This window comes from Mustelus asterias, chromosome 11 (assembly GCF_964213995.1).
Source record: "Mustelus asterias chromosome 11, sMusAst1.hap1.1, whole genome shotgun sequence".
Taxonomy (NCBI): Eukaryota; Metazoa; Chordata; class Chondrichthyes; order Carcharhiniformes; family Triakidae; genus Mustelus; species Mustelus asterias.
Window position 1 is genome coordinate 93,383,125 of NC_135811.1, and position 25,713 is coordinate 93,408,837.

Below are 25,713 nucleotides of genomic sequence, written 5' to 3' on the forward strand. Positions count from 1 at the left end.
CTTCAGATCTTGAAAACTTCAATTAGTCATGCCCTAATCTTCCAAATTCCAGGGAATACAATCCTACTTTGTCTACTACTTCCTCATAATTTAACGCTTGGAGCCCCAGTCTCATTCCGACAAATCTCTGATCCACCCTGTCTGAGACCAATTTATCCTTCTGCGAGTGTGGTGCCCAGAATAGCAGTGGGAATGCTACAATTGACAACAATTGACGGGCGTGTTTTTACGGCCTTGCTCCAGCGAGACCAGAAATTCCCGTCCGAGGTCAATGGATATTTCCGTTGTCCGCCCCTCGCCCGCTCCAATTCTGTGGCGGGCGAGGCGGTGAATTTCCAGCGCATGGATCAGTGAAGGGATTGTTCAGCTTGTTCCTGCTCACTGCCCAATGATCTCCATTGGAAAGTGAGTGTGTGTGAATGTTTACCGATGTTAGGTTCAAATGCATGGTGCAGCATAGAGTCATAGAGGTTTACAGCATGGAAGCAGGCCCTTCAGCCCAACTTGTCCATGCTGCCCCCTTTTTTTAACCCCTAAGCTAGTCCCAAATCCCCGTGTTTGGCCTATATCCCTCTCTGCCCATCTTACCTATGTAACTGTCTAAATGCTTTTTAAAAGACAAAATTGTACCCGCCTCTACTACTACCTCTGGCAGCTTGTTCCAGACACTCACCACCCTCTGTGTGAAAAAATTTCCCCTCCGGACCCTTTTGTATCTCTCCCCTCTCACCTTAAACCTTTGCCCTCTAGTTTTAGACTCCCCTACCTTTGGGAAAAGGTATTGACTATCTAGCTGATCTGTGCCCCTCATTATTTTATAGACCTCTATAAGATCATCCCTAAGCCTTCTACGCTCCAGAGAAAAAGTCCCAGTCTATCCAGCCTCTCCTTATAACTCAAACCATCAAGTCCCGGTAACATCTGAGTAAATCTTGTCTGTACTCAAAGTTTAATAATATCCTTTCTATAATAGGGTGACCGGGGGGGGATTTTACCATTTTGAGTCTAAGTGTCGAATCCGGGCGTCAAATAGATCTGCGCCTGGAATCCTCTTTCCAACGCGCCCATACGCATTTTGCCAGCTCCGGCCCGATCCGCGCTGTGGGCGGGGCTTAGCGCTGGCGGACAAATCGGAGCTCTGAACTGCGCATGCGCAGTTCAAAAAAAATCTGACAGAGTGCGCCCAGGCGCGAAAGAAAGAAAAAGCAGAAAGCGGAGAGAGCAGCTCTCTGATGGTCATCCTCTGGTCGGGGGGGGGGGGGGGGGGGGGGGGGGGGTAGGAGGAGGAGGGGGGCGGGACCCACATCATCCTCCAGTCGGGGGGCTGTTGGGAGGGGAGGGGGTGTGACCGATCACCCCCTGGGGGTGGGGGAGGAGAGGGGGGTGTGACGTCTCATCCTCTGGGGGGGAGGGGAGGGAGGGAGGGGAGGGGGTGTGACTGATCATCCCGGGCGGGGGGAGGGGGGTTGGTGGGAGGAGAGGGGATGCGACGTATCATCCTCTGGTCGGGGGGGTTCCGCTGCCTGTCTGCGGCCGATCCCTCCTGCCGGAGTGGACGTGCGGCCATGCCATCCCACAAAACCTTCAGGATGAAGCGATTCCTCGCTAAGAAGATGAAGCAGAACCGGCCGATTCCACAGTGGATCTGCATGGAAACCGGCAACAAGATCAGTACAAGTCCAAGAGGAGACACTGGAGAAGGACCAAGCTGGGCCTGTAAAGGGATACACCATCACTGGTACACTACCAGCCACAGCCATCTCTCCTGCTCTCTTGCCCCTGCAGGGAAGAGTAATCTGTGGCTGGAAGTGTACCAGTGATGGTGTATCCCTTTACAGGCCCAGCTTGGTCCTTCTCCAGTGTCTCCTCTTGGACTTGTACTGATCTTGTTGCCGGTTTCCATGCGGATCCACTGTGGAATCGGCCGGTTCTGCTTCATCTTCTTAGCGAGGAATCGCTTCATCCTGAAGGTTTTGTGGGATGGCATGGCCGCACGTCCACTCCGGCAGGAGGGATCGGCCACAGACAGGCAGCAGAACCCTCCGACCAGAGGAGGATACGTCGCATCCCCTCTCCTCCCACCTCCAGCCCCCCCCCCTCCCCCCCCCCCCCCCGCCCCAGGGTATGAGACGTCACACCCCCTCTCCTCCTCCCACCCCCTCTCCCCCGACCAGAGGATGACCTGGGTCAGAGAGCCGTTTCAGTCTCTGACCCCGCTCTTCGGAGGCTGCAGCGGCGACTTCGGACTTTTATTCAGCAGGTCGATTACAGCGCGGATGCGGAACAGGCCAGAAGACGGTAAAGTGGGATTTGGCGGTAGGGTTGGGCGCGCGGTTCATTAAGTCGATTTAAATGCTGCCCGATTCGGGCGCGGGCTGGACCCGCACCCGAATCGGGTGTCGGTAAAGCCACAATCTGCTCGGATTGGGGTGCAGATCGCGGTATAGGCCCAACACCCAACTTTACCGCAATTCCGCCTCAGGCCCGAGAACTGTACACAGCATGATTAGATAACATCCCATTCCTCACTACCAGGTGCACACACATGAAGACGGGCCACTTGGCTGGAGAAACTGAGCGAACGTTTCCCAGATTGAGTCCACGGAAGAGATATGGGGGAAGTCGAATGGAAATGTTTGAAAGACCCTGAAACTATAATATGGAGGTTAAGTTAACAAAATAGAAACTTGTAAAAAAAAATGTGATCATTTGTTTTAAATCTTTGCCCCCAAGATATACTTTCAAAATAAATTGATGGGGAAATTACCCAAACGAAGGAAATATTAAGCTGAGTTTGAAGCCAGAAGCAATTAATATCCCTGCTGTTAAGTTGAGGGGGCTGGATCTCAAAACCCTCAGGAAATCAAAGTTTCATAACCTCTTATTTTCTTAACCTTGACTTGAAATACTATTCTAAGTTCTTTTTTTTTGAAAGTCTGTTCTCCGTGGTAGCAGCACATGAGAAATGAGCAAATCTCCTGAAACAATCACTTCACAAAATTTTACCTTTTTTTTGTAGGAATTGTGTCGAATTAACAGCAACTCCTGTGTCGCCATTTTCTGCCCTGAATCTTTCCTGAGGTGATGGTTAGTAAGTCATCCTGATGTCTCAATTCTTGTATCAGCTTCACAGCCTATACTCACTCTCATCTTTCTGAAAGGATCTTCCCAATCATACTCCGACAGCCCCGGGGTTAACTTGTCTCCGGTGCCCATCGAGTGGGCCTGACTGCTCGCCCGTTGACACTGGCAGCAGGCCTGATTGATTTTAGTGCTTAGTTAAGGCTTCCGTTAAGCACAATTAGGCCAGTGCCAGTCCTGCCGCTGATAGACAGCTTGCCATCTGGAAGGGTAGAACAGACAATTTTCTGCTGCAACAACTTAAAAATTTATTTATTAGTGTCACAAGCAAGGCTTACATTGACACCGCAGTGAAGTTACTGTGAAAATCCCCGAGGCACTACACTCCAGCGCCTGGTCAGGTACACTGAGGGAGAATTTAGCCTGGCCAATTCACCTAACCAGACTTTGGGAAGAATAGGGGCGGCACGGTACAGTGGTTAGCACTGCCGCCTCACAGAGCAGAGACCCGGGTTCGATTCCCAGTTTGGGTCACTGTCTGTGTAGAATTTGTATATTCTCCCCGTGTCTGCGTGGGTTTCCGCCGAGTGCTCTGGTTTCCTCCCACAGTCTGAAAGATGTGCTAGTTAGGTGCATTGACCATGATAAATTCTCCCTCAGTGTACCCGAACAGGCGCCAGAGTGTGGTGACTAGGGCATTTTCACAGTAATTTCATTGCAATGTTAATGTAAGCCTACTTGTGACTAATAAATAAACTTGAACTTGAAACTGGAGAACCTGGAGGAAACCCACGCAGACACGGGGAAAATGTGCAGATTCCGCACAGACAGTGATCCAAGCTGGGAATCAAACTCGGGTCCCTGGCACTGTGAGGCAGCAGTGCTAACCACTGTGCCGCCCAAAGGAGGGAGCGGGAAGGAGGCCCAAAACACATAAGAGGCATCAGACAATTGAAACATGCTTCCATCTTTCTAGAATGTGTGCTTCTGCCAAACTTGGGGGAAGAGAGGAATGAGCTGAGTTCAATCATCTCTTATGGTTGACTCACTATCTAAGCACGCTCATGATGAATGGCCACTAACTGGATACCAGAGAACATCTACTGCCCTGAGAGAAATAAACTGGATCTATGATTCACTAGCTGACCTCAGGAGAGGAAGTATAAGAGGAACAATCTGTGGTCAAAAACAGTAATCCAATCTATTTGCCTGGGAGGAGTTACTAAAACTGACAATTGACAGACCATTTTATTGGGGTCTTTTTTACCTTCAGTATTCTAGCTGATTCCAGCATGGCCAATCAACCTAACCCACAGATCTTTGGACTGTGGGAGGAAACTGGAGCACCCGGGAAAAAAACACACGCAGACACGGGGAGAATGTGCAGACTCCACACGGGCAGTTACCCAAGGCCGGAGTTGAACTCAGGTCCCTGGCGTTGTGAGGCAGCAGTGCTAAGCACTGTGCCATTGTGCCACCCTGTTCTTCCTATAGCTGAAGAACACAGCTCTGTAACATATGTAATTTCTACGGCTTGTTTTGGTCCTAAAATGTCCACTCTGGACAGCATTTTGGGGAGGTCGGTAGTGCGGACATTAAGACTATGCTGTGTCTTGCATAGCCACACCATCATGAAGGTGCAGCCTTTACCACCAGGGGTATGGCAAGCAGCTGAGGAACAGGATTAGGAGAAGGAGGAGGATCAGAAAGAAGGGAAGAGGCAAGCAACACCCGGCCTCTCTGGTTGAAATGTCTGTGATCTTCTCATTTGATTGCAGTTCCACTGAGCACAAACTGAAATCCTCATTCACCTGTAGTCACACACCTTACCTTTCTTCAGACACTGGCCATCACAGCATCCTCTTGGCCACAGTGTCAAAATCAAGCCACTACAAATCGACCATTCCAAACTAACTTTACCAAAAAGAATATGTGGAGATGCCGACGTTGGACTCCATCGGTCTGGCGGCAGACACAGAGGAATTCATCAGGCGAATGAGACTCCGGGAGTTCTTCCACAAACCCCAAGAGGTCTACGGTGAATCCAATGAGACAACCAACAAACCCGAACAGCCGACAGACTGATCTGTGGTGCAACAACCAAAGAGGAAAAAGTCGAATTGGACCCCTCCGGAAGGCCGCTGCCCTTGACTCGACATGTATGCTCAAGCCGTCAAGAGATGCATCAATGCCAGATTCATCAGCCGCACTCACAAGACAGCCCCGAACATCACCCAAACACAATGCAATGCCATCTGCGCTCTCAAAACCAACCGCAACATTGTCATCAAACCAGCAGACAAAGGAGGGGCCACCGCCATACTGAACAGAATTGACTACTGCAAAGACATGTACCGACAACTGAACAACCAAGAACACTACAGACAGTTACCTGCAGATCCGACGCCGCAGTCAAACAGAATATCCAGTGTTCTAAACATAAGTGAGCCTCGATCTGAGCTTCCACAGCAGCACACCGACTTTGTGTTGGATTTAGTCAGCCCGATAGGGATCTCACCCACCGGTTAGGGTGGGATTCCCCTGACAGTTCCATGAGGGAGGCCCGATGATAATTATTGCCCTTCGGGCATTTAAGTGGCCGTCATCAGGCTTTCCCTGGGACTTAGGAGCCTGGCAGCAGAAATCCAGGCCGACAAGAGCTGCTGGCCAGTCAGAGCCTGGCAGCTCTCCATTGCTCGTCAGCACCATGAGGAGTGATGGCAGCTGCTGGCAATGCACCCACCTGAGGGCTAGGATTGCGACGGAACACCAGGCCAAAAATGAGTGAGGACGGTGGCATAGTGGTTGGCACTGCTTCCCAACAGCACCAGGGACTCACGGTGAATCGCCTTGAGCGATTGTAAGTGTGGAGTTTGCACGTTCTCCCCATGGGTTTCCTCCGGGTGCTCTGGTTTCTTCCCATAGTCCAAAGATGTGCAGGTTAGGTGGAATAGCCATGCTGAATTGCCCCTTAGTGTCCCATGGTGTATAGATTAGGGGAATTAGCATGCTGAATATGTGGGCTTCCAGGAATAGGGCCTGGGTAAGATGCTCTGTTGTCGAGTCAGTGCAGATTTGATGGGCCGAATGGCCTTCTTCTGCACTGTCGGGTATCTATGATGGGATAGGAATTGCGGGGTGGAAATTGCAGGAGACGGGGTTGCAAAGGGATCAGAGGCGAAGGCAGCAAGTTGGCTTCCAGTGGTCCTCACCCACCTTTCCGATGGTGGATCCCACTGAATGCCTAATAATAGAGAAAGCTAACTCCCCCAGTGTGCTTCCCAACCCCTCCACCCTTACATCACAGGCACGCCCAACATGGTTTTCTGAATGACCTTCGAGAGGTGCAGGAAACCATGTGACCTCCATTAAGCCCAAAAGCATCAAAGAACAAAGAACAGTACAGCACAGGAAACAGGCCCTTCGGCCCTCCAAGCCTGTGCCACTCCTTGGTCCAACTAGACCAATCGTTTGTATCCCTCCATTCCCAGGCTGCTCATGTGACTATCCAGGTAAGTCTTAAACGATGTCAGTGTGCCTGCCTCCACCACCCTACTTGGCAGCGCATTCCAGGCCCCCACCACCCTCTGTGTAAAAAACATCCCACTAATATCTGAGGTATACCTCGCCCCTCTCACCTTGAGCCCGTGACCCCTCGTGAACGTCACTTCTGATCTGGGAAAAAGCTTCCTACCGTTCACCCTATCTATACCCTTCATAATCTTGTACACCTCTATTAGATCTCCCCTCATTCTCCGTCTTTCCAGGGAGAACAACCCCAGTTTACCCAATCTCTCCTCATAGCTAAGACCCTCCATACCAGGCAACATCCTGGTAAACCTTCTCTGCACTCTCTCTAACGCCTCCACATCCTTCTGGTAGTGCGGCGACCAGAACTGGACGCAGTACTCCAAATGTGGCCTAACCAGCGTTCTATACAGCTGCATCATCAGACTCCAGCTTTTATACTCTATACCCCATCCTATAAAGGCAAGCATACCATATGCCTTCTTCACCACCTTCTCCACCTGTGTTGCCACCTTCAAGGATTTGTGGACTTGCACACCTAGGTCCCTCTGTGTTTCTATACTCCTGATGACTCTGCCATTTATTGTATAACTCCTCCCTACATTATTTCTTCCAAAATGCATCACTTCGCATTTCATAGAAAGATCATAGAAATCATAGAAACCCTACAGTGCAGAAGGAGGCCATTCGGCCCATCGAGTCTGCACCGACCACAATCCCACCCAGGCCCTACCCCCCATTTATCCGGATTAAACTCCATCTGCCACCTCTCCGCCCAATTTTCCAGCCTATCTATATCCTGCTGTATTGCCCGACAATGCTCTTCGCTATCCGCAAGTCCAGCCATCTTCGTGTCATCCGCAAACTTGCTGATTACACCAGTTACACCTTCTTCCAAATCATTTATATATATCACAAATAGCAGAGGTCTCAGTACAGAGCCCTGCGGAACACCACTGGTCACAGACCTCCAGCCGGAAAAAGACCCTTTGACCACTACCCTCTGTCTCCTATGGCCAAGCCAGTTCTCCACCCATCTAGCTACTTCTCCTTGTATCCCATGTATCCCATCCCTTGTATCATCATTATATTGCTGTGGGTTCAGGGATGATGGGTGGGATTTGGCGCAATAACAAGCTTAAATGGCACCCCGTCACTTCCAGCGGGGACTCCCATGCCAGTCTCCTTCTGCCCTTTGACTTAATTTGGGAAGATTTTGCTGCCACCAAGAGAATGGCGCAGGGCCTCACCCACGATTAAGTTGGCCCAGCTGCCATGATGGGCTGTATTAAATCCAGCCCTTTGTGTGGCTTCTACTTATGCTGCAGTGAAAGCTGAAACACTGGCCATTATCGGAAGGATTGGAGGGGGTGCAGAGAAGATTCACCAGGATGCTGCCTGGGATGGATAGGCTTGGGTCATTTTTGTTGGAGCAGATAAGACTGGGGGAGGGTGACCTGATCGAGGTGTACAAGTTTATGAGGGACATGGACAGAGTGGATAGGGAGCAGCTGTTCCCTTAGTTGAAGGGTCAGTCACGAGGGAGCATAGGTTCAAGGTGAGGGGCAGGAGAATTAGGGGGGATGTGAGGAAAAACGTTTTTACCCAGAGAGTGGTGACGGTCTGAAATGCGCTGCCTGGGAGGGTGGTAGAGGCAGGTTGCCTCACATCCTTTAAAAAGCATCTGGATGAACACTTGGCACAACGTGCTAAACTCTCCTTCAGTATACCCGGACAGGCGTCAGAGTGTGGCGGCTAGAGGGTTTTCACAGTAACTTCATTGCAGTGTTAATGTATGCCTACTTGTGATACTAACAAATAAAATACAAAAAAAATCATAGCATTCAAGGCAATGGGCCAAGTGCTGGTAAATGGGGTTAGGTGGGAGTTCAGGTGTTTCTTGAGTGTTGGTGCAGACTGAATGGGCCAAAGGGCCTCTTGTGCACTCTATGATTCTTCTATGATTTGCGATGCTGCATCATGTTTGGGGTCTGCGGGTGCTTTCATGGAGTTGGCCACCAACCCCATGCTGAAAAGAATGGGCTCCATCTTGGCACCTTCATATTCCTTGACAGAGACTATTGACAGACTTGCCGAAGCACCAAAGCATTTCGTCTAAGAAGCCTTCTTCAGGAAATCAGCCCCATCAAAGACAGGCCTTATCCAATCTCTCCTCCTATCTCTGCCAGTCAGTATCCAGGGAGAATAATTGGGGCCAGGTTGAGATGTGGTGGGATTAGAGACTGCAAGAACGACTGTTTTTGATCTAAAGTCAAAGCCCATGAACTCTCTAACACTCCTTGAACTCCCTCACCAACTGCAACTAGTATCGTCGTCATCGTTAAGAAGGATCTGGAAATGAGATATTTGATCTTAAAAAGAAAGGGACAGATTAGAAAACTATGTGGTTATCTTCCAAAGCATTAACATTGATTCTTTTCAAAGCCGAAAGAGTGTCAGTTCAAGCCACAGCTATGTTAAAGAGGCAAAACTGTAACTATTCAACATTATCTTCTTTAGGGGCCCAGTCTGGCAGTTTCTAAAGGGGGCCTATTAAAAAAGAGAGAATTTTCTAGCAAAACTCCCAGTTATAAACCTAGAAATTATGTTGTTATTAATGGATGAACATTTAACGCATTTGTATGCTGTGGCTCTGTTTTCAGGGAAAGCAAGGAACTCATTTTAAATAAACAGGTTAACGCCTGCAGGAAAATAGCAAAAGCTAATGCTGCATTCATCCGCTAATATTGCCAACAGTAATTCCTGGGCCGTCAGTTCTTAGTGTAGAGCCTGGCTCAAGTTCTGTCTTCTAAGTCACAACTTCATGGATTCAAAATCACTCCAGGATATAATTAGAGGCTGCCTTTTGGATCAGATCTTAAACTGAGGTCCTGCTTGTTCCGGTCCATGTATGATAATTTCACAGAGAAATTTGGGGAGATTTCCCAGTGTCTCACCCGACAATGGTTTTCTCAACTGACATCAACAACGTAGTCACCTCGTTGGTGTTTGTGTGGGGCCTTGCTGCATTTTTATTGGTGGTCCTGTTAGTCTGTGTAACAACAGTGTTGAAATTCCCTTGGGGATGAATAGATTAAAGTTTATTTATTAGTGTCACAAGTAGGCTTACATTAACACTGCAATGAAATTACTGTGAAAATCCCCTAGTCGCTATACTCCGCGCCTGTTCTGATACACTGAGGGAGAATTTAGCATGGCCAATGCACTTAACCAGAACATCTTTTGGATTGTGGAAGAAAATTAAAGCACCCGGAGGAACCCCATGCGGACATGGGGATAACGTGCAGATTCAGGGAGAACGTGCAGACTCCGCACAGACAGTGATCCAAGCCAGGAATCGAACCAGGTCCCTGGCTCTGTGAAGCAGGGAGGAATGGAGGAGGAAACCGGAGCACCCGGAGGAAACTCACACAGACACAGGGAGAACATACAAGCGCCCACCTGTACCGTCACCTCTCTTTGGCACCCGCACTCCCCAGTAGCACCCAACCATTGGGAGTGCACATATCAGACTGACTGGCGGTTAATTGGTCAGCCAATGTGAAATCGTGCTCTCAGGCTGATTGCGGCCGAAATCGTTTAGCGCCCGATTCCCTGCTGGCCAAGTGTGTGCGCATGAAGGGTGGAAAATTCAGGCCACAGTCTAACTGGCCCATTCAGAATAACACCACCAGAAAGCCAGTAGCAATTACCTGGTATTACCAGGAGGTAATGGAGGATGGCATACAGCATGAGGAGAATACGAGCAGGAATATTAGCATCTTTTGTCAAGTGGGCACATCGATTTACAACTAACCTAAATCTGATACTATCAGTGGAGACAAGGAGTTAAACAAAAATCCCTTCCACAGGACTATCACTCCATCATGCAGTGACTGCAAACCAATGAAATAATCTATAGAGTTCAAAATGGACAGTTGTATTTTTAACTGCGATCTGTAAAAGTTTTTTAAGTCTAAAACTCTAGGGAGGCAATGGCCTAGTGGTATTATCGCTTGACTATTAATCTAGAAACTCAGCTAATGTCCTGGGGATGACAAATGGTAGAATTTGAATTCAATAAAAAATATGTGGAATTAGGAATCGACTGATAATCAGGAAGCCATTGTTATTCCCTGAAGTTTGGGGTGGCAGGGTGGCACAATGATTAGCCCTCCTGCCTCACAGCACCAGGGACCCGAGTTCAATTGCCTTGGGTGACTGTGTGGAGTTCTCCACGTGTCAGCGTGGGTTTCCTCTGAGTGCCCCGGTTTCCTCCCACAGTCCAAAGGTGTGCAAGTTAGGCGGATTGGCCATGCTATATTGCCTCTAAGTATCAGGGGGATTAGTTGGGTAAATATATGGGGTTATTGGGATAGGGCTTGGTTGGGATTGTTGTTGGTGCAGACTCGATGGGCCAAATGGCCTCGTTCTGCACTGTAGGGATTCTATGATTCTAATTCTAACATGAAAAAACACTGCAAAGCCTTCTGATGATCTAATTAACTCCTCGGTGGTGAAAGGTCTCTGATTTGTAAATTTGAACTTTTTCGTCTCTGGCCATTGACACAGACCCAAATTTAATCAAACTTCATGTTCAAGTAAACAGATTTAAATATAGCTTTTTTTTTCCCAAGGACACTCTCAGACTTGAATGAGCTCCCTCAGGAATGCAGTGACTCATTCCTGTAACTGATGCTTATAAAATGTGCTTTTTGGTTCCCAAACACTGAGAAATCCAATCCTTTGGAGAATTACGCAAGGTTTTTGGGTTTAAAAAGACCGAGATTACAAACTAAAGATTGATTCAGACATATTTCTGGATTTAGGAAACATTCAGTGAGTTACACAACTCAATTTATACTTTCCTTTTAAGCGAACCAATTTTACACCTTCGCTTTTAGAAAGTCTTTTTTTGCCTTTAAAAAAAATATTGTAATGGGTTTCTTTTGATAAAAGTCCGAAGTTCCAGCAAAATGGTATATCGCGTTACTGCAGATGTTACATTAAAGAACATGCTTTTATATTTTGAAAGGTGGAAGATGTCTTTCTGCACTTCAAAGCTTAACACAAGTAAACTGTAAATTAAAGATTTTCACACCGCAATTCCTTTATGTAGAATGAATGTACCTTTCAATTTGTGATCAGATTTCAATTTTCCAGTTGAAACCTGTTGGTTTTTAAAGGTTTTTTGCTTCCTCCGTTACATAGAAACATGGAAAATAGGAGTAAGAGTAGGCCATTCAGCCCTTCAAGCCTGCTCTGCCATTCAGTATGATCATGGCAGATCATCCAACTCAATAGCTTGATCCCACCTCCCTCCCCCATATCCTCTGATCTCTTTTGCCCCAAGGGCTATATCTAACTCCTTTAAAACATACAACATTCTGGCCTCAACTGCTCACTGTGGTAGCAAATTCCACAGGCTGACCACTCTCTGGGTGAAGAGATTTTTCCACATCTCAGTCCTAAGAGATTTACTTTTTTTTTAAAGTATATTTATTAGTCACAAGTAGACTTACATTTACACTGCAATTAAGCTATTGTGAAAATCCCCTACTCGCCACACTTCGGAACCTGTTCGGGTACACTGAGGGAGAATTTAGCATGGCCAATTCACCTAATCTGCACATCTTTGGACTGTGGGAGGAAACCAGAGCACCCGGAGGAAACCCACGCAGACACAAGGAGAACATGCAAACTCCACACAGACAGTGACCCAAGCCAGGAATCGAACCCAGATCCCTGGCACTGTGAGGCAGCAGTGCTAACCACTGTGCCATCGTGCCACCCCATTAACCCTTATTCACAGATGATAAACCCTAGTTCTGGACTTCCCCGACAGTGGAGACATCATTCCTGCCAAGTCCTTTTAGAACTCTATAGGCTTCTCTGAGATCCCCCCTCATTCTTCTGAGCTCCACTAAATATAATCCTAACTGGCTCAATCTCTCCTCATGCGTCAGCCCCACCAAAAAGTCTGGTAAACCTTCTCTGCACTCTCTCCATAGCAAAAGCATCTTTCCCCAGATTAGGAGACCAAAACTGGTCAGCATGTGATGGAAAGAATTTGGAGGCTCCTGCCATCACTATCCATACCTCCAGGCTACAGCATAAGTGCAAAAGTGTATGTTACCACAGCAACTTGGGTGGCTAGTGTGGATCAGGTTGGTGCCAACAGCACAGGGTTTGGTCCCTGTTCTGGCTTGGGTTATGGCGGTGTGTATTGCACCTGCTTTGGGGCAGAGAATCCAAGAAGAATGTTTGAAAGGTGCATTTTATGATCCTTAAGAAGTCCAATAACTTTTCAAAGAATGGAATCCCTAGGATGGCGACAGGAGGGAAGCTGATGGACAATATTACAATTTTTCAAACTTTTACTGTAACAAACCAACTAAAATCATCATAATTCAAGCATTAAATGTACAAGCAAAGGATATCTCTAATAAAAAGGTACGTATCCCCTTAAATGGTCCATTAAATGGTCTCTGGCAACACAAAATAGCAGGTCTTGTCCAATCCACAATCCCTTACTCTTCTTGTCTTCAGCTCTCTTTCCTAACCCAACACCACTGCAATTAGCTTTCTATTTATCTTTTGCTCCTTACCTATTCACGGTGGCACAATGGTTAGCACTTCTGCCTCACAATGCTAGGGACCCCAGTTCGATTCCTGGCTTGGGTCACTATCTGTGTAGAGTTTGCACGTTCTCCCTGTGTCTGCTCAGGAAGCTACAGTATTGTTCCTGTGACATTTGCACCAAAAGAAGTGCTACAAACTCTTTTGCAGAATCAATCAACTGGCAACACAATGCATATCACTTCAACCCTCAGAACATTTTCTTTTGTTTTATTTCATCCTGTGCATTTTATCCTGCCCTGGATTGGGAACGGTGGAAGGATGTGAGCGCCGCCTGGCCAGTTGGCCAAATGTAAAAGCACACAGGCCTAAGGGTAAAATTAGGGCCAATTGCATACTTAGTAGACTTAATTCCTCTTTCAATTCGTATCATAGAATCCCTAGAGTGGAGAAAGAGGCCATTCATCCCATCGAGTCTGCACCGACTCTCCAGAAGAGCATTTTACCCAGACCCTATCCCCATAACACCACATATTTACTCCAGTAATCCCCCTAAATTGAGACACTAAGGGGCAATTTAGCATGGCTAATCAATCTAATCAGCAAATCTTTGGAGTGCAGGAGGAAACCAGGGCACCCGGAGGAAACCCACGCAGACAGGGGGAGAACGTACAAACTCCGCACAGTCACCCGAGACTGGAATTGAACGCGGGTTCCTGACGCTGTGAGGCAGCAGTGCTAACCATTGTGCCAGCGCCCACTGACTGAAATATTGTACAATGGTGCCATGAATTAGGATGCAAGCCCACCATCTCGCATGATTTCATACGCCCATTCAAACTCCATAAAATTCTGGCCCATATTAATACTACTGTTACTCCTCTCATATCATATGTGTGTGTGTATGTGCCAGTTGGGACCCTCTTGTCTCTCAGCCAGAAGGTTGTAGACCATTTGGCCCATCATAACTCATCTATCAAGAAAGTATCTCCACTGCAATGTCCAATTGTTCCATACATGACTCCTGGAATTAGGCTGTGCCTGCTTATTGTCCAGTTCCATCCATGGCCATTCAGGCATCTTTGAGGAGCGGGGCGTAACTCTGTAAAATTGGACACTTTTGCACCCATCTTCAGCCAAGAAAATGTTCATGACGATAACCAAAGGTCTAAAAACAAGCACCAAAAGTTTTGGTTGACATTCCAGTGCAGTACTGAGGAGGTGTTGCAATCTTAAAGGTGCTATCTTTGGGATGAGGGGCTAGGCTGAGACTATCGCTGGAATTCTAGTGCCCCGCCCGCCACAGAATTAGAGCGGGCGAGGGACGGACAAAAGAAACGTCCATGGACCACGGGCGGGATTTTTCGGTCTTGCTCGAACAAGGCTAAAATCTCGCCCCTCTTAATCTCACGGCACTAATTTGAAGAAGAGTGGGAGAGTCATTCCTGATAGTTCGCCCTCAATCAACATCACTGAAAATAACACAGATTATTTAGCCATTGTCACATTGATCTTTGAGTGGTTTACATGTAAATTGGCTGCCGCCTGCAGTGACAATTAAAAATTATTTCCTTGAATGTGACCAGCTTTTTCCAGTGGTTGTGAAAAGTTTTATATAAACAGAAGTGTTTCCTTTTTCACAGGTGTCACAGGTACAGCTAGCAGCCATGAGTTATACTGTTGAAAACACTTCAAACTAATCTCAGCAACAAAGGAAATGTCCCCGTGCATGTTCATTCCCATGTAGCAGTAGAAATTGGTTATCATGCCCAGTTTCCCGACTGAAGATAGGTGCAAACGTGCCCAATTTTACAGGAAAAAGTCTTACAACACCAGATTAAAGTTCAACAGGTTTATTTGGAATCACGAGCTTTCGGAGTGCTGCTCCTTCATCAGGTGAGTGACTCCAAATAAACCTGTTGGACGTTTACAGAGTTACGCCCCACTCCTCAAAGATGCCTGAAAATTGTCCCACACCAGAATGGCCATGGACGGAATTCGACGATAAGCAGGCACAACAAATTTCCTGGAGTCATGTATGAAACAATTGGACTTGGCAGTGGAGACACTTTCTTGATGGATGAGTTATGGTCTTCTTCCCCCATTGTAAACTTGTAATTAGTAACATTTCTACTTCAAAGGGGAAAGAACGGGTCTCATCCAGCCTGCCCTTTACTGTATTAACTGAGTGCAAAAGTGTAGCAGCAGCAACTGTCCTGTTTAGCCAGAATGATTGGGTTCGGGCCATTGATTTCCTCACATGCATCATCAGTACGGCTCCAAGATCATCAACAGGCTTTGCTTTACTTTCTAGGGCCACAACGTGGACCTACACTTACTGTTTCTCCAGCTGGAGCAGACCAGTGTCATAAAGTGCCCCCTCTATGGGACTGCTCAGAACAGTTAAAGACCACCTAGAGTGGGGAGCGAGGTCTGCTTGGCCGTTAGTGCTGGTATTCCAAATTATTGCAGAGCCCATCAGTTGAAAGTCTGATGCTCAGTGACAAAAAAGAAAAAGGAATAGAACTGACTCTTGATCCAGCTGAATTCTGCATCATTTTCCAATACGCAGGGAAATTAATAGGTGCCTGTTGGCCGCGGAAAGACCTGCTTGGTGTTTGTTGTGAAAGAGATTTAACAAACAACAGCATTAGAAACAAAAATGAGGTTCGACTGGGTCTCAACAAATGGATTTGAAGGTTTTGTTTTCTCTACTGGACTGTTTCTTATTCTTTCTGAGGTAAGCTGTCAGGAAGATGTATTAGCCAACAGTGATAAAAACAGACTTCCCACCGAGCACAAGAGTGACAGCAACAGGTTCTGAAGAAAATCATCGTGGCAACATATTGTGCTCATCCGATCCCCACTGGCCACAGTGACAGCTTCTCAGTACGCCACTGCCTGTACACAGCGGAGGCTTTGGGATTAGTGCAGTAAAGGCAAATTCTAAGCACAATCTAATCTTTTAAGAGCCCTGGTATCATTTTTCTACCAGATAAAGATCTGATTAATGTTCCTCTAAATTTTCTCTGAAGGAAGTAACATTTTGTTTTGGGATGCCTTTTATTTTGGGAGATAAAACTGTTATATGGCACTGCAAGACCGCAAGAAACTACAAAGGGTTGTGAACGTAGCCCAGTCCATCACGCAAACCAGCCTCCCATCCATTGATTCCGTCTACACTTCCTGCTGCTTGAAAAAGCAGCCAGCATTATCAAGGACCCCATGCAGCCCGGACATGCTCTCTTTCACCTTCGGGAAAAAAATACAGAAGTCTGAGTGTACCAACCGACTCAAGAACAGCTTCTTCCCTGCTTCCATCAGACTTTTGAATGGACCTACCATATATTAATCTGATCTTCCTCTACACCCTAGCTGTGACTGTAACACTATATTCTGCACCCTCTCCTTCCCTTCTCCCCTATGTACTCTATGAATGGTATGCTTTGTCTGTATAGTGTGCAAGAAACAATACTTTTCACATGTGACAATAATAAATCAAATCAAAAATCAAAACTGCCTGAAGAGAACACCACGCATGCGCACAGTGCCATGACAGTGCATTTTTAAAGAAAGACCTTGCATTTATATTGCAATTTCCATGACTTTGGAGCAAAGAAGACTGAGGGGCACCTGATTGAGGTGTATAAGCGTATGAGGGATGTGGACAGAATGGATAAGGAGCAGCTGTTACCCTTAGTTGAAGGGTCAGTCATAAGGGGACGTAGGTTCAAGGTGAGGGGCAAGAGGTTTGGGGGAGATGTGAGGAAAAATATTTTTCCCCAGAGGGTGGTGACAGTCTGGAGTGCGCTGCCTGGGAGAGTGGTAGAGACAAGTTGCCTTACATCCTTTAAAAAGTACCCGGATGAGCACTTGGCACGTCACAACATTCAAGACGATGGGCCAAGTGCTGGCAAGTGGGATTAGGTGAAAGGTCAGGTGTTTCTTGTGTATCAGTGCAGACATGATGGGCCGAAGGGCCTTTTCTGCACTGTATGATTCTATGATCCCATGACTTCGAGATGCCCCAAAGTGTTTCACAGCCAATGAAGTACAACTTAAAGTGTCCTGACTGTTGTAAAGTAGGAAATGCGGTGACCAACAAGCTCCTACAGATAGAAATGAAATAATGAGCAGATAATATGCTTTTCAGGACATTGGCTGAGAGACACAAATATAGCTGGATAAAAATTCACCAAGATACCTGGGAGAACTCCCTTGTTCTTCTTAGAAGAGTGTCATATGGGACCTCTAGCATCACCTGAGAGGGGGCCACTGCACAATGTATCACATAATTCTACACTCACGTTTTGAATACACAATCTTCTTTAGTATTTGAACAGCACAGCTCGGCCACATTTTCAGGCATTGAAAATAAAAGCTGTTTAAGTTTATGAAGCCCGAGGGTGTTCAAACGATTGCCTGATGTCAAACCATATTGGAGTTATGTTGAGTTTCATATCAATGTACAATGGAAATCACCGTGCATTGATAGAAAAGTGTCAGTATAACCTGTTACGAGGATGTGTATTTCTTAGAGATAAAATTTCTAATCTTTCTTTTCTGACTGGATTAAATAAAAAGCCTGAAACCCTCTGAAAGGCTATGGAAACTGCAATGTACAGCTTGCATTTCACCAAGGGGAATGGAACATAAAGACACTCTACCCCCTCGGTGCATGAAAAAGTCCATCTCCTATTGGCTTTACACTAACCTGAAACTTTAAGAATGTTTCTGAGATGAGACAGCAAAATGTAATTACCTGTTTGTAAACAGTAACTACAACAGGCATGGACTACTAGAGTTTCTCTGGAATACACAGCCAGCTGGGTACTTGAAGATACTGTCGCCAAGCAGAAGAGAGTTGGGGGCTCAGAATGTTTTACTGAAACACTTTGCTCCCCTTCTCTCTCTCTCTCTCTCAAACTTGTGCCCAGATCAAAGTAACCAAAGTGACAAACAAGGGGGTGACCTTTCCTGTCCCGCCTGCCACGGGAATCATAGCAGGCTGGGGGGGGGGGGGGGGGGGGGCGCTGAGCACGTAAGGATCCGTTGACCTCGGGTGGGATTATCCGATTTTGGGGTGAGTGAGACCGGAAAATTCTGCCCAAGATCTTTTGGGAATAAAACTTCGAAATTTGTCTATACAACTATACCCAGGAAAACAACTGAACAAAACAGCCCAAAGTGAAATCACTGCATCGAGACCAACCAAGGAACAACTAACTTTCTACTTCTTTGTTCTATCTTCTTCATGAACTGTAAAAAAAATCCTTAGGCTATCCTCTTATGCTGCTACCTGTACTAGTGTGTGTGTGTGCGTGAGTGTGTGTGTGTATGTGTGTGTGTGAGAGGGTGTGTGTCTGTGAGAGAGTAAGTGTGTGAGTGTGTGTGTGTATGTGTGTGCGCGAGTGTGTGTGTGTGCGAGAGTGAGTGTGTGTGTGTGTGTGTGTGTGTGTGTGCGAGAGAGTCTGTGTGTGTGCGAGAGTGTTTGTGTGTGTGCGAGAGAGTCTGTGTGTGTGCGAGAGTGTTTGTGTGTGTGTGCGAGAGTGTGTGTGCGGGAGTGTTTGAGTGTGTTAGAGTGTGTGTGCGAGAGTGTGTGTGTGTGTATGCGAGAGTGTGTGTGTGTGTGTGTGTGCGAGAATGTGTACGTGTGTGTGTCTCTGTGTCTCCCTGTGTGAATTTTAAAAATTTTAACTATTTTAAAAATTTGGGATATAGTTTCAATAAACTTATCTTACTCTTTGTTTAACCTAAGAAAACCTGTCGGACTAATTCTTTCTGATTTGAAAGCTTAAAATGGGACTCCGGCAACATTGACAAAGCACCGATGAGATTCTCCAGCCACGTTCGCCCCATTACCGGAGAATCCCGCCGAGGTCAATGCACCTTTGCGTGGTCCGCCCGCCCACTACGATTCCTGTGGCAGCGGGACAGGAGAATTTCTCCCCACAACTTTTCTAAATTCAAACAAACAACCCTGTTATGGTCAGACATGGTGTGGTGGAATAGGAGAGTTATTTCACCCCTCCTCATGTGGTTGCAACCAACTGAGGGAAGAATCTTATCAAATATTGTCAAGGAAAACAGTGAGTGGGATTCTCTGGCTGCGCTCGCCCCAAAGCTGGAGAATCCCACCCGAGGGCAATTGACCTTTGCACGGTCCGGCCCTCGCCTGCTACAATTCCCGTGGCGTGCAGGACGGGAGAATTCCCCCAGATGTGTTTCTCTCCAGAGAAGCACACCCATTTTCTCTCTGGATTGTACCAAACTCTGCCACAAAAAAGCAAATGGGCGTGTTTCATGCCATCATGTAGGGGGACGGGCCTTAATATGCCAGCAAAGCCCAGCTGCTCTGAGATCAGGGCGCCATGTTTAAAGGATGCCCTGATCAGGCCAAACAACGACCTCCCCACCACGAAGGTCTCAGGGGCTTTGAAAATATGGCAGGGGCTCAATATCTGACGGAGGGTGCTTGATAATATGGAAATATATTTAGATGTATGCAAATCAGGTTCAAGCATGTTGTGGGCATGAACCTGATTACATTGCCAGTGAGGGGTGGTGAAAGTCGCAATCTTGGCAGCGATATTCGCAACTGCTGGGCTTTGCTAGATACTGAGCCTTCAATGCCTTTTCCATGGACAACGAATGTGGGCTAAAAATCCTGCCTTTAGTCTTCTTTTAGAGACAGCAAGGAAAATGTCTTTGTTGTATGCACTCTTGACAAGACACCATGGGCGGATTGTCCTGCCATTCCCACCGGCGGGATCTTCCAGTCCCTACAACAGCCTCACCCGCCACAGGATCCCTGGCGGAAGAGGGTGTGAACAATGGGAAACGCCATTGGCAGCGGTGGGGCCAGACTACCCTGCCACCGGCCAATGGTGGCTACCTCCACCGCTACAAAACATGCCAAGGGGGAGGGTGAAAAATGCCACCCTTTGTCTGCTGTGAAAATGTATCTGAAAATTGAGGGCAAATTGCCTATGATTTTCCATCCAAATGAGGGAATATTCTTTTCCTTTTTTAATGGAATTATTGTTTAGGATTTTTGGAAATTATGTCCTCTCTTTTCAAGTGCTTTATACTTTTTTGATCTAATAACAGCTTGTGAATCAGGTCAGGACAAGATCCTGGGGGATTGGTTGAATTGGGTTTGGATAAATGATATATAATCTACTTAGGCTTTCACTGCAACACTCCCATTTCTCTTATCAGTTTAGAGTGATCCTGATCCCATAATTCTGATCCCCACTTGCAGTGTGTGGCTTTGGCTAATTAGTTATGGGTTTATCTGGATTGATCTTTACTGCGTCAGATCTGGAGCGGGCTATGTTATTTTTCACCAGTCTAAAGGTTTCTTGATAAATTTATTGACAGCAGATGTCTTTCAGGTAATCCCAGATGGACCTGGCTCCCAGAAATGAAGCTGCTTTAGGGGTTTCTTTTTAACATCTTCCTTAACAGTGAAAACTGTGAAAAATGAGTAGGTTATCCACTTACCTACGATGAAAACCAGACTTCTCAGCATCAAGATCAAAGCAAAATACTGCAGATGCTGGAAATCCAAAATAAAAACAGAAAACGCTGGAATATCTCAGCAGGGCTGGCCTGACCTGGGAGGGAGAAACAGTTAACGCTTCGAGTCTGTGCAACTCTTCAGGGACCCCACGAAGGAGAGGGGCGTGTTAACTGGGAGTGTCTCGGAGGGAGGTGTTGACCCGTTAGAGAAAATCTCCATTACAAGAGAGGAAGTGTTAGGTTTTTTAGGGAACATTAAAACTGACAAAGCCCCAGGGCCTGATGGCATCTATCCTCGACTGCTCAGGGAGACGAGAGATGAAATTGCTGGGCCTCTGACGGAAATCTTTGTCGCTTCTTTGGACACAGGTGAGTTCCCTGAGGATTGGAGAATAGCGAATGTGGTCCCGTTGTTTAAGAAGGGTAGCAGGGATAACCCAGGAAATTATAGGCCGGTGAGCTTGACGTCCGTGGTAGGGAAGTTGTTGGAGAGGATTCTTAGAGACAGGATGTATGTGCATTTAGAACAGAACAATCTCATTAGTGACAGACAGCATGGTTTTGTAAGAGGGAGGTCGTGCCTTACAAATTTGGAGGAGTTTTTTGAGGAAGTGACAAAAACGGTTGATGAAGGAAGGGCCGTGGATGTCGTCTATATGGATTTCAGTAAGGCATTTGACAAAGTCCCACATGGCAGGTTGGTTAAGAAGGTTAAGGCTCATGGGATACAAGGAGAAGTGGCTAGATGGGTGGAGAACTGGCTTGGCCATAGGAGACAGAGGGTAGTGGTCGAAGGGTCTTTTTCCGGCTGGAGGTCTGTGACCAGTGGTGTTCCGCAGGGCTCTGTACTGGGACCTCTGCTATTTGTGATATATATAAATGATTTGGAAGAAGGTGTAACTGGTGTAATCAGCAAGTTTGCGGATGACACGAAGATGGCTGGACTTGCGGATAGCGAAGAGCATTGTCGGGCAATACAGCAGGATATAGATAGGCTGGAAAATTGGGCGGAGAGGTGGCAGATGGAATTTAATCCGGATAAATGCGAAGTGATGCATTTTGGAAGAAATAATGTAGGGAGGAGTTATACAATAAATGGTAGAGTCATCAGGAGTATAGAAACACAGAGGGACCTAGGTGTGCAAGTCCACAAATCCTTGAAGGTGGCAACACAGGTGGAGAAGGTGGTGAAGAAGGCATATGGTATGCTTGCCTTTATAGGACGGGGTATAGAGTATAAAAGCTGGAGTCTGATGATGCAGCTGTATAGAACGCTGGTTAGGCCACATTTGGAGTACTGCGTCCAGTTCTGGTCGCCGCACTACCAGAAGGACGTGGAGGCGTTAGAGAGAGTGCAGAGAAGGTTTACCAGGATGTTGTCTGGTATGGAGGGTCTTAGCTATGAGGAGAGATTGGGTAGACTGGGGTTGTTCTCCTTGGAAAGACGGAGAATGAGGGGAAATCTAATAGAGGTGTACAAGATTATGAAGGGTATAGATAGGGTGAACAGTGGGAAACTTTTTCCCAGGTCGGAGGTGACAATCATGAGGGGTCACGGGCTCAAGGTGAGAGGGGCGAGGTATAACTCAGATATCAGAGGGACGTTTTTTACACAGAGGGTGATGGGGGCCTGGAATGCGCTGCCAAGTAGGGTGGTGGAGGCAGGCACGCTGACATCGTTTAAGACTTACCTGGATAGTCACATGAGCAGCCTGGGAATGGAGGGATACAAACGATTGGTCTAGTTGGACCAAGGAGCGGCACAGGCTTGGAGGGCCGAAGGGCCTGTTTCCTGTGCTGTACTGTTCTTTGTTCTTGTTCTTTGTTCTTTGTTCTTCACTCTGAAGAGGTCATACAGAGTCAAAACATTGGACCGTAACTTCCTCAGAGTCGCAATCAGTGGCGGATTAGCACTCCACACCAATTTACCAGTGCTTAAATTCCAAAGTGCCTGTCTTCCCCGACCTTCCTGACTCAGGCTGGGTGGGACTGAAGAAGTTTAAGTTTACGTTTATTTACTAATGTCATGAGTAGATTTACATTAACACTGCAATGAAATTACTGCGAAAATCCCCCAGTCGCCACACTCCTGTTCGGGTACACTGAGGGAGAATTTAGCATGGCGAATGCATCTAACTAGAACGTCTTTCGGACTGTGGGAAGAAACCAGAGCACCCGGGAGAAACCCACACAGACACGGGGAGAACGTGCAAACTCCACACAAACAGTGACCCAAGCCGGGAATCGATCCCAGGTCCTTGGCGCTGTGAGGCAGCAATGCTAACCACTGTGCCACCGTGCTGCCCCATGAGGCACATTCCCTGTGTCAAAGGAACAGAGTGAAGGAGGATGCATCCCCTTTTAGGGGCACCATCTGCCTTAAAGCAGGTGAGTATAAAGGTTGATTGAGAGGGAGAAGGTACGTTTCTGAGGTAAGGTATTGGGATGTGGGGGTGGATGTTTGGACATCAATGGGGGAAAATCAGGACATGGGGAGGTACCCTGACACCAGGGTGGTGGGGGTGGAGAGAAATCAGACATGGGGCAGGAGTTGGACATCGTGGGGGTTAGGACATCTGGCACAGGTCGGTGGGGTGTTCGGACATCCAAAGGGTGGGGGGAGGTTCAGACAGCAGGGCGGGGAAGCAGGTTGGGGGGAAGGGCTACAGATATGGGAGGAAGTGTGGGGCGTTCGGACATCGTGAGGGTTGGGGGGGTTTGGACATCGGACGGGGTTGTTCGAGTCTGGGAGGGGCTGGTCGAGCAGTGTGGGGTCGGGCTCAGTTGGGTCAGGTCGACTTTGATTTGATTTGATTTCTTATTGTCACATGTACTAGTATACAGTGAAAAGTATTGTTTCTTGTGCGCCATACAGACAAAGTATACTGTTTATAGAGAAGGAAAAGAGAAAGTGCTGAATGTAGTGTTACAGTCATAGCTAGGGTGTGGAGAAAGATCAACTTAATGCAAGGTAGGTCCATTCAAAAGTCTGTTGGCAGCAGGGAAGAAGCTGTTCTTGAGTTGGTTGGGTACACGTCCTCAGACGTTTGTATCTTTTTCCCAATGTTAGAAGGTGGAAGAGAGAATTCCCAGGGTGCGCTTGGTCCTTGATTATGCTGGCTGCTTTTCCGAGGCAGTGGGAGGTGTAGACAGTGTCAATGGATGGTGGGCAGTGCCAGGGGAGTGGGGGGAGAATCCCATGCATGTATGGAATACGGTGGGAGTGGGGTGCTTATTTTGGGTGTCTGTATCTTTAAAATAGAAGTGCTTTTTTTCCCTTCTAACTCATTCAGAGTAACTATTAGTGTAGAACTATCAGAACCATCCAAAGTTAACAATTTAAATCACTTTGTCGAATTGTTCCCAACCCAGTGCTGTGGTCCGGGGGGAAGTTATCCTTTCTGGTTAACTGTCGGGTTAACCCTAATCTGGGAACTTCCGAGAAGGATTCCCCAGTGCATCTTTGGGGTATCCCCCCAAATCTGATGCTGGGGAACCAGGATGTTGCGGGCCATTAACTCTGTTTCCCTCTCAGCAGGTGCTGCCAGACCTGCTGAGTTTTTCTAGCATTTTCTGTTTTTATTTCATACTTTTTTGTACAAAGCTGTGTCTATATTTAAAGCTGTGTTATCCCATCTGTTTCAACACTGCAAATTAGCCAATCACTGAAAATAAATCTGTATCTTTTTTGTCTTAGGGACAAAGACCATCAAAAATTAATTAATTACTGGGAATATTCAATTAATTATTGTCAGAAATTAAACACGTTGAAATGCAGGAATCTCAGTAATCGAACACTTTTCTGTTTGAGTTTTGTTTTATGAAAACATCGATCACTCAATCCCTGAATTTAAAAAAAACATTGCTAATTTACAAAACATTTTTTCTACAGTGGTTGTGCGCTCTGGCTTTGATCAGTGTGCCCAGTTCCTTCAAAGTGGAAAGTTGTTCAGGTCCAGAAGAGATGCATATTAAAAGGAGAAAGGATGGAAAGAGAGGAGGCTCTGACCACAGGAACCATAAAGCCATAGAATCCCTACAGTGAAGAAAGAGGCCATTCAGCCCATCAAGTCTGCAATGACTCTCCGAAGGAGCTTGCACATTGACCATGGCTAATCCATCTAATCTACACATCTTTGGATACTAAGGGGCAATTTAGCATGGCCAATTCACCTAACCTGCACATCTTTGGAGTGTGAGAGGAAATCAGAGCACCCGGAGGAAACTCACACAGACACAGAATGTGCAAAGTCCACACAGATAGTCACCCAAGGCCATAATTTAACCCAGGTCTCTGGGGCAGCAGTGCTAACCACCTGTGCCACCCCAGGAGCACCAGAAGACTGGAGGAGTTGCAAATGTTTTACGTTCTTATTCAGAAAAGGGGACAGGACAGGACAATCATCCCCATGCCAGTGGTGGAAGCTATTTGGAGAGCAGCCTAGAACAAGATTAATTGCCACTTGTTAAAACATGAAGAAATGTCAGCCAGCATGGATTTGTGACAGAAAAATAGTGACAAACTTGGATTCAGTTCTTTGATGAAGTGAATGAATGAGGGTTGATGGAATTGTGCAATTGATGTAGATGTGGGCTTCTAAAAGGCTGTCAACAAAATAGCCAAATTGAAGGCTATGGAATAAAAAGGACAGGGGTAGCAACAATTCCAATTTGGCTAAGAAACAAAAGCAGAATGTAGTGATGAATGGTTGGATGTTTTCCATACGAGAGAAAGGCTGGCTTCTCTTTTTTCATTTTATGACCCAGAGTGGTACAATGGCACAGTGGTTAGCACTGCTGCCTCACAGCGCCAGGGACCCGGGTTCAATTCTGGCCTCGGTTGACTGTGTGGAGTTTGCACATTCTCCCCATGTCTGCGTGGATTTCCTCCACGTTCTCCGGTTTCCTCCCACACTCCAAAGATGTGCAAGATAGGTGGATTGGCCGTGCTAAATTGCATCTTCGTGTCCAAAGATGTGTACATTAAGGGAATTAGCGGGG